We start from the raw sequence: 10,904 nt of genomic DNA on the forward strand, positions 1-10,904 counted from the left end.
GTGAACTTTTAAAGCCTGTTATGTCAATTTAGTTGTTTTGTTTCATCCAAGTTTTTACTTGGAGAGTGCTCCATGTTTAGAAATGAGAATTGAAATCATAATGTATATAACGCAATATTTAATGTTTTAAAATTATAATTTTTAAGCAGTGAAAATAGCAAAAAGACATTTAAAATCCAAGAGACTATCATAACTTACTACAGAATATATATATAATAAATGACTCTTTTGTTCATATGGCCTGAATTACATGATTCTTCTTTTCTAGGAAATTCTGTAAAAAAAAAAAAAAAGTATTGAAAATAACAACTTCAGAGGGTATCTGATGTATTGAACATTAGCGCTGGCATTTTAGGTAGTGAAGGTAACTATGGAAGGGAAGGTTGAGGACACAGAAACCAGAGCGGTACTGGTGTTCTCCCTGAAATGAAAGGTCGATGCCATACTGGTCAGACCAGAATGTACAGGGCAGGTCCACACGCTCCCTTCCCTGGTAAATGAGAGAGAGCATCATCAGGAAATTCCTATGCTGTTTACTGTTTCATCATATATCTTTGGTGCATTGAGCAACATGAACGGCATCTATTTTGTTAAATATTTTATACTTCATATTTTATGATTCTGAATGTTTAACTGTAAATAAGTTAGAAATAAAATGAAGTTTTCAGAATACAATAAATATCTCTGAAATATTTCCAGCTAGAGGCAGTTCTCTGAGTGGATGACAAAGGCAAATTTCTCCCATCTGAACCGTTCTGGAAAACATTTTTTAGTCTTGTGTTTGAGAGACAACCAAAGCAAAAGCTCTCGGTTTCACCTGGCAAATAGGCTTTCACAAGAGCATCTGTTAAACTTTTCAGTCACCAAAGAGCAGCAGCCCTTCCGGAAAGTGTAGAATACCATTCTTCAAACCGACGCAGGTTATTTTTATCTGTTTCTCATAATGTCATATGCGAAGAGTATAACCGCTGTGTTTTGCAAACTTACCCATTCAGTTGGGTTGAAGCACGCATGAAGCTTTCTGTGCTGAACTAGAAAGAATAAATCAACAAAACTAAGTTTTTTCCAAGGAAATATTTTCTTGCATAGTGATGCATTTCACTATGAAACCAAAAGGTGCTTTTTCCTCCAACTGCAGAGAAACATCTTCAGAAACAGAGTATTGGAAGATTAATCTGTTGTCCATAGGAGAAAAATCTGGTTTCCAAGACCAATTCACTCAGCACACAGACTCACTCTTGGGGGCAGCTCAGAGGTCGGCTGCAGGCTGAATTACATTGGTGGTGGGTGACAACAGCCTGTCCCGTGTGCTGGTCACACCCAGTGCTCTCATGCTGGCAGCCCAGAGCGGGGCTATGTGTGCTGGTCTTCCCTTGTAAGTTCCAGAATTTTTTCTGTGGTTTTTGAGCCTTCCATACTGGGGAAAAAGCAAATTGAATTTTTCCTTGACTGCTTTGTGAGTTTACGTAAAAAATGTCATCAGTGATTTGGAAATACTGTGCTTCAAAAATGGATTTAGGATTGTCGCAACTAATCGTTGACATAGATCATAGAGATGTGTCACTTTGAGGGTTGCTATTCCAGTCCTTTTCATTCCACTCCATTTCATAAATTGACCTAATTTTACTTCAAATGTAAGTAGATTTTTGTAGTCCTTACCGTTTAAGAACTTTTCTGATTGTAAACCTGCTCATTTTGCTCCTTGAAGTTAACTACTGTCTTTTTTTTTTTTTCCTCTGGCAATATTTTTTAGGTTAAACTAGTGGGGGTTTTTTCCTCTCCTTTGTTACGCGTTTTCACACAATCGTAGAATGATTCGTGTTGCAAGAGACCTCTGAAGTTCATCTAGTCCAGCCCTTGCTCAAAGCAGGTCTAATCAGATCAGGTTGCCCAGTGCTATTTCAAGTTGAGTTTTGGACACCTACCTCTCTGGGCACCTATTCCAGTATTTTGCAATATTTATGGTTAAAAAAGAATAAATATTCTTTATGTATAATGAGAATTTTCCATGTTCCAACAATATCAATTGCCTTTCCTTGTATCACTGCACACTTTAGAAGACTCAGGCTCTACATTCTCTGGTATCCTTACATCAGGTAACCGTAGGCTGCAGGCTTCTCTCCCCCAGGCTGAGTAAAACCAGCTCCTTCAGCCTTTCCTCATGTATCTTGTGTTCCAGTCCCTGATCAGAGTGGGACCCTCCACTGAGCTTAATGGTGTGACTTCATAAACCACCACCATGTTCCTGTCTTGGTTTTGACAAATAGGATCATCTAACCAATCTCTCTGAGTCACGTCTTAGAAGGCAGCTTCTCTTTCCCCCAGCATTTCAGATATGCCCATCAGGTACCGTGTGAATGTCTTTTTGTTTTGGTAGTCTTTTTGTTTTGGTAGTCTTTTCACACAGAATTACATACAGGCTTTTAAATGCTGCCTTACAAGGACTTTGTACATCTGCTGGAAATAATTTGTGAGAGGTCTCCTAGAATCATATGTATTCACAAGCATCTTAGGCTGGTGTCTCACAATCTTCCTTTTAAGTAAGTATTTTCATCTTTCTTCTGGGCTCTGGGTAGACCTTATTGCAACTATTTCAATACTTCAAGGGGGCCTCTAAGAAAGGTGGAGACAGACTTTTAGTAGCAGCTGTTGTGACAAGACAAGGGGTAATGGTTTTAAACTAAAAGAGGATAGATTTAGACTAGATATAAGGAAGACATTTTTTGCAATGAGAGTGGCGAAACACTGGAATGAGTTGCCCAGAGAGGTGGTAGATGCCCCATCCCTGGAAACATTTAAGGTCAGCTTGGACAGGGCTCTCAGCAAGCTGATCTAGTTGAAGATGTCCCTGCTTATTGCAGGGGATTTGACCTTTAAAGGTCCCTTCCAACCCAAACTATTCTATGATTCTGCTTGTCCTGTCCAGCTAAGGAGATCCCTGGATGATAATAAAAATAACTGTTAGTAATTCTGAAGCATATGACCTTACACGTCAGTTGCAACTGAATTATAACCTATTTCTGTTAATCTTCAGCATTAAGTTGTCCTTGTGTTCCTGTGTGGCATCCTAATTGATTCCTGCATTAATTTTATGTCTCAACTTCATGTAATCAGAAGATGTCATCAGTATGTACCTACTTTTTGCACTAAGTCGATAAGGAAATACTAAATAAGATACTGTCATCTTGAATATACTACACTTTATAATTTTTTCATATACACTGTATTTTTAGTGATTTTTTTTAGCTTGACAAAATGACAGTCATCTCCATGTTTAAGTTCCTGAGTTAAGACTATTTTCTAAAAGTTTGCCATTTTGAAATCAAAAAACAAAGATGTATACCCACATTTCTTTTCCTTCTATTTGATTGAAACTCCATCAATTCATGATCACTGGAAGATCAGAATGCCCCATGATGTCCTCACTGCTCACTAGAAATGTGAAATACTGTGTCTCACACTAGCACATTATTTGAAGCTGAGAAATGGGCTCCTCGGTAACTTAGTTACTTACACTGTTTATATCTAAGAGTAAGCCTGTAACTGCCCTGAAATCCAGTTAAAGTTATCAGTATTTTATCAGGGATTAATTTGACTCCATAGAGTATAACTGTAGCATATGTTAAAAGCCAGAGCCTCATTGCACCCAGCACGAAACTGGTACAAAGTGAAAGCTTGGTTCATGTCACAAGTAGCTGATTGCACTAACATTAACCAGTCTTTATAATTTGCCATTCCAAGTTCAGGAGTAGCTGCTCTGCACATAAAGTGATCGCAAGCAAAGTGATTGGAAGTTCTCAAGTGAGATGAAATTTTCTGTCAGCGCTGATGGACTTTGGAAGACATTGATGGAAGAAAATTTGTGAGACGATGACAACGCTCCCTTTGGAGACTTTGAAGCAATGGGTTCTGAGGGGATCAAATTTAGGCTCACAAGATCTGGGAGCAAATCTTTGATTTCATAAGAAAAAAAAAGGCAAACTAACCTAGCAGCCCATTGTACTATAGTAAATATAAACCTTTCAGCACTGATTTTGAAGTGCACTTCAGTTCTGAGAAGCGACTGTGCTATTAATGGCACATTTTCATGCAGTAGGCCATATTTAGTTGCATTTTGTCATTCTGAAAAAATATTTATTCTGAGCCTGCATAGTTAAGAGTAAAAAGGAATATGTTATATCTCCTACTCCACTAAGAAAATCTTCAAAATGCTTTTTTTTAACTGGTTGTCCCATTACTCTTGTTGCTCAGGTGTGGGGAATGTTTGCTCTTTATAGTACCATCTTCTCTTTAACACCTTAGCACCTTATATTTAACAGAAACTACTTAGAGGTATCTCAGTTTTTTGCAATGGCCAACCAAGTTATTTCTTGTTCTTTTAATCATCAGTCTCTTATTTCAGGATAAACTTTTGGCCTTAACTGATCAGTGAGATTTGAATTACATCCTGTCACCTGTATAAGAGATGCCTTTACAACCTCAAAATAAGGCATGCTCCTGAGTGATCCCTTTGTCATACTTTTACAAGTGGAATGGGAGGGTATCAGGAGCTTGGACAGCCTAAGAAGCCACAAAAGCCTCTTCTCATGTGAGGCCAAAACTGCAAAATAGCTTATATTGGCCAAGTTGGAATGCTTGCCACTGTCCTTGGCACCAGGGTAGCCTTTCATTCTGACATAATCAGAAATGGTTGTCCTAAGACTTGTGCTTAAGGAAGCACTTCCCCCTAACCTTTCCATCATGATAAGATGAAGGCAGAACGTCTTGATCTAAGTGACCGAGGGATTACTGCACAAAGTCCCTAAGTCAGCAATGCTGTTCCTTGAAGTATGAGAGGATTCCCTTGTGCTGGCAGCATCAAGGTAATTTTCACTGGGGAGTGACACTTACATTTTCTCCACCTTTCCAAAAAGTAGCATTAGATGTGTTTCCTCTGGGCTTGACAGTCCATTTGAGCAACAGGATCAAACAGGGACTGGCCGAAGATTCAAGCTTCACATCAGTATCATGGAGTTCGACTTCATCTAAGCTGCATGCAAGACTTCCCATGATATCTAAAGGTGTTCACTCAAGTGAGGACTTCACCACTCAACTATCCTTTTTTAAAATTGTTAACCTAGAGAGGATGTGCATAGCTTTTCTTTCTCTCTTCCAGAATTTTATTAGCCCTTGGCAGAGGGTCACAGAGAACTAGACTCATTTATTAACACTTAGTCTACCATGCCCTCCCCAGCTTTCTCAGAAAAGTCTGTCCGAGCTCTGCCAGTGGACCTATCAGGAGAAGACTGATATATCAGTTGATATAGATCGGTTTGTGTTCCAGTAATAATTTCACTCTTTCTTGAACACTCGTTCATCTGTCTTCAACGCTTTTATGAGAGTAGTTCAGTGATCAGGGCGCCTCTGGGGCAATTCTCTGTTAGTGTGGCTAAAGCATATCCTCCAGGCCCTGTGTTCCCAGTTTCACTCAAGGTACGGGAGGACAAAGGATGCCCTCTGTGGTGGTAGGGCAGAATTTTAATATCAAGGCCTCCTCCCTTTCTCAAAGAGACTTTTGCTGCTACTCCTGTATCTGTTATTGCAGAACATGGGCTGTTTGGCTCATCTCAGCCTTGAAATGCTTTTCTCCATGCTGGGGATGCAGGAAGTCCCACACTTTCAGCACTCCTATTTCTCTCTTGTCAGAGACAGCCTTGTAAGTAATGGAAGGGAATATACATTATTATCAAGGTTAGGCTTTTCTGTATGTTGGTCTTCCTCCCCTTCCCGTCAGTTCGGATTGTTCGAAGTTACCTGATCAAACTGAAGCAGTCTGGTTCTTTGTTGTAAGTTCCTTACCCTTACTGAAGACATTTTAACCCATCTCAGCCTTGAGCTTTAAGATTGTCAAAAGCTTTTCCTCCGCCAGGCAAGTGAGTTACAGGAATTTGAATTTGGTGTTCCAAGTTCTCATGAATTCTCCTTCTCCAAAAAAAGGTGACTTGCTTTGTTGTCATCTTCTTTGTTAGAAAAATGAAAGAAACTCATACCCTTGTGGTTCCCTCTTTGATCTTCTCCAAAGACAAACTGTCTTTTAAGATGCAGCCATCATTTTTGCTGAAGGTGGTGTCTTAACATCGCTTTGACTTATGTATGTTTTCCTTCGTGTTCCTTTATGCTTCTAAGAAACACGCCTTATTTTGTAACTTTAATACCAGAAAAAGCTGCCTTTACATTTGTAGACCAGACTTTCTTAGAACATACAGACTGTATATCTCTAACAGATCCAGTGGTTATCTAGATGGATGGTTGGTGTTTCAGTATTTGCTATAAAACTTAGAAATTGATACTTCCAACTGAGTATACAGCTTCTGTGAGACTGTTGAGTTACTAATCAGCTATATATCTATCATTCTTTCCCCAGGTACTGTGCCATCTCTGATGAGCTGTCTCAAGAGCTGCCACAGCACTTGGTAGAGCAAATCTAGTCAGAAGTGCTGTTTGCATGAGGGACATCAAGAACCTCTGCTAGATAATTTGTAGCAGGTAACTGTATAAAGTTGCAGGGAGTGAAGAAACGTGGATATTAATTTGCGAATGAAAAAAAGGAAGACATCCTGAGCTCTATTATCAGGGTTCCTTCAACATTTTAGGTAGTATCTCTGTGGCTGAGAAGGAATTAAAATGGTCATGCTATGGCTTGTATGCTGTTGTGCCAAAGGTGTGAAAACATACACACCAGAGTGTGAATACATCCTCCACGGTTACTGCAAAAAGAAAACCTCTGCAGTCTGGAGCGATAAGGTGTAGGTGTACCCTCACAACAGATTTATTTATAGAACATGAATCCTAAAGAAGGCTAATTACAGGTAAGTTATGTTTCTTTCTCGAAGGCCAATCTCTATTCTCTATTCTGCCTGTGAATTATCGTTAAAGGATAATGTGACAGCAGCCTGTCACAACAAAAATGGAATTAAGCTTATAATAATAAACAGTACTATTGTTGTTTCTTGCTATAAGCAAAGGGCCAAAAGAAGATAGTTGCCTCTAATACAGAATTTGCAGAGAACTGGTAACAATATTTTTATATCATTACTTGATACAGGAGACACAGGGTTTTTCAAGTTGCTCTTCAGAAAGAAAAGATGTTTCTAAATCCTTTTTGACAGCGCATTGCAAGATTCTTCAGTATTGCTGATGCTTTTACAATGACGGCATCGGGTGACAGTAAATGTCATCAATAGCTTTATCCTTGAAAGCTTTCACTGTAAGTTTGTATGTAGGATAGGTCTGAAAGTGGTTTATTTAGAAATTAATGGTGACAACTTGAAGTCTTCAGCCAGTGCTCCAGTTTCAGTAGAAGTGCTGAGTTCCTTAATATAAGTTAAATCTTCCAGTGTCCATGGAAGAACATGATCTTAGCACTACCTCATTGGAATCCCATGTTCTGGATGGCCAGGGCTGGTTCTGCTGAAAGAGATTCAAAATGATTCAGTTTTACTTTGAATCTTCTGTTGCCTGTGATTCTTCTGTTGCCTGTGAAATGGCCACAGATGCAGCTGGGGTTCTACTCTTTTCCTGAGTCAGCAATGCAGAGGTCATGGATGCCTAAAGAATTTCCTGGTCTGTAGTTTTGCTGAGACTGGTCACCCTGTCATCATCTCTGCAATTTCTGATACCTTTTGAATCTTCATGGGCAGCTCAAAGAACTGACAAACTTCAGAAAGAACAACCCCAACATCAAACTTTTCCTAGTACATAAATTCACGCTTACTTCTTCAGTTTATCGTCAGATGCTTTCTGCAGTAACAGCAGACTGCTTGTGCTCCCTCTCTTAGTTCTAGTTCAAAGTCAGCATGTTTCAGTGAAAGCTCTAAATTGAATACTTATTTTAAGGCTTCTGCTACAGGTCATTTCTACAAGCAAATAAATTATAGGCACAAATGTAGTATAGCTAATTATACAACTGACTTTCTCCTCAATAATGCTGAACCATCACTGCCTGAAGCAGCCAGATGTCCAGTTTCAGCAAATGTCATGTCTCTGAAACAGTTACCTACACAGGACACTACTTGGATTAGACACTTAAGTACAAGCTATTTATCATAGTAAATTTTGCCTTTGATAACTGTGATTTCAATTCTCTTTCATACATTGCAGATAATGATATTTAATTCTTCGTTTACACTTCTTTTTATTCACCAGACGTACTTATTTCCTATCTTATTCCTCCCTCCTTTCATTGTTAACTTTTTTACACTTGATAACCATGTCTTAAGAGGAGATGTATTGAGTATGTTTCTCATTAAGGATGCTTCACAGGGTTTTGCTTTTAGAAGTAGCTCCTTCTGCTAGAAAGGAAAATGTTTACTGCAGCATCTTCTCTTTAAATTGCTGAAACGGAATATTAAAAACAAAATCTTTAAATATATGGAAGAACTACAACAGCAAGGCAGCAATGCACTTCTTGAGGAGTCAGGAAGAGTAAGTATTCACCAGAAATGAGGGCATGCCTTTCAGCTGCTTCATTTGTACACTGGTTGGACTTCAGGTAAAATACAGTGTCTGGGGAAAAAAAAAAATCTACCTTTACCTTGGAGATGATTCTGCGGAGATTCCTGCCACCATGCCCTCCAGAAGGAGAAGGTTGCATCTGGTGGAAAGGTTCAGGGACCTCCAGCAAAACTCCGAGAACATCATGAGGAGCCTTGGACTGGTGAAGTGGCTGTGTGGAGGCAGCCTGCTCAACCCACATGACTCTGTTTGTGGCATGAAGGTAAGATTGCAGGTTAAATCTGTTTTTACATTTTATAAAGTCATATCCAATGCTGCTGTTCTTCCTCCTGACTGAATTTCTCCTGCCAGTCTTACTGATTGAAAAAAAAAAAAATAGTTTTCAATGTTTTTTCTCTCCTCTCTTGCTGTATGAAAGATCCACATAAATGAGTAAAACAACTACTGAATGATAAAAGGAAAACTAATTTTACACAGGGCTTGTCTTGCATGTGAAACAATACATCAGTACAATCTGTATAGGTTTGAAGGCTCCTATAACAATTTTAGTATTATGAGTAAAAACTGTAAAAAGAAACTTAATTTTGTGTAACTGAGTTACCCACTGACAGCTTATTTAAGCAACATCTGAAATACTGTAGTCTAACTTATTTTTTTATTTGCTATTTTTTAAGCTTTCTTTTTCTTTTCCTGCTTATTCTGAAATTCAGGAAAATGCAGTTGTTGCAAATCATGTTGAAGAGGAATCCCATTTAAAATAACGTTATTGTCGCGACATGAAACAGAGCTCGTATCCGGAGCTGGGACGAATCGCTCGAATGCCAATGTGGTGTGTAGCGAGACCCGTTTATTGTTTGCATTACATCCCAATTTATAGACTCTTGTCCACTCGACTAACTACATGGTGATTGGATAGTGACTCTGTTACACAGACATCACACAGCTCTTAAAGCACTATAATTGGTTAAGAGGGATTATATCCCACGTGGTGAGTGTTTTGGTTAGAGCTAACAAAACAAGGCCAGTAGAGATAGTATTTCCCACACGATAACACTGCAGCTGGGTTTCGGCTGCTAAGTTTCCCAGAGAAAGTAGCATATTTTCATAGTTCCAATTTCTGCTAGAAAAATACACCAACAGTTATTCTTCCTGAATGTCATTTGTACTTTCCAATTTAAACAGGAATATGTTGGCAGTATTTCGTCTTGCAGAAGAATTTGACCCATGTCCATAGGACCTCTGGATTGAAAGATGCCGCCTTCTTACTGAGTCTAGTGTTTTCTCAGTGCAGACAGGCAGCATGAAGACCTATCTTAAAAGTATGTGAGGTTTTGATGGTCTTTCTTTGCAGAATGCTGTTTCAGAACATCACTGCTGTAAGGTTAAGGGACCTGTTTTTAATTTCTAACAAAAGCATAGGATAAAATGTTAGTTTAATACTACATTTTTTGTTTAAATAGTTCTCTTTCATCACTGATGCTTGTACATCCAATTCCAGATGAGATCTGACTCATCTTTATATAGTGTTGTTATTGCTTCTCTGTGGAAAATTTTGTGTCTGGCACATCACAGGATCCTGTTCACCTTTCATGCCTGAAGCACACTGTGGCTTAGAGTCATTCTGTGAGTTACTAGTGTCCTCAGTTCTTTCTCCTCAGACAGTTAAAACTGATGAACTCTAGGTTACAGTGAGCCTTTCTTCCCCAGGGTAGAATTCATCTTGCTTGACTTTAATTGTCTAAATGCTGGGTATCAGGTATAAGCCATCTAAACACTGTCTACACATTGTCTACAGTCAATGCAGGAAGAGAAAGAACCATCTCCAGCAGTGCATACAAAGATGACTGGGATAAATCACCTCCTGGATGTGCTTTTTTTCTTACTTTCTGTTAACAATATTGAGAGCCTAGACAACCGTCTCAGTCTCAGTGATTAATACAGGGAGATGAAGATTCCCCTTCCCAACCCCCCCAATTGTTTTGAATTTTAATTCGTATCAATTAGTATTCATTGAGGTCAGCTACTCTTCACTTTTTCTGGTGACATGTGATCATCAACAAGTTGATGATGCCTCCCATCTTTGAGTCAACCAAGTGCTTTAAAAGGTATGAAGCATGTAGTTTCTCCAGAAGAAATGCATTCAAATCAAGTGAGATGCGGCTATTTCCAGTGTCTATTTGAAGATAGTATTTACACAGTTAGACCACATATCCCAGCTTTTCATACTTCTTCCTTGTCTAATTCATACTGTCATTTCTTTATGTTTTGCTTACAAAGTCTTAATACAATGTGAAAATTTATAGGAAGGTTTTGTCAGAGTTACTGTGACTGGAGAAATTTGTGTGGTCACCTTTCATATTTTTCATGCCAAGTAATTCTAAACTTGTTTTCTTTTGTTTGATCTTCCTGCT

This window comes from Buceros rhinoceros, unplaced genomic scaffold (genome assembly GCF_000710305.1).
Source record: "Buceros rhinoceros silvestris isolate BGI_N320 unplaced genomic scaffold, ASM71030v1 scaffold12359, whole genome shotgun sequence".
Taxonomy (NCBI): Eukaryota; Metazoa; Chordata; class Aves; order Bucerotiformes; family Bucerotidae; genus Buceros; species Buceros rhinoceros.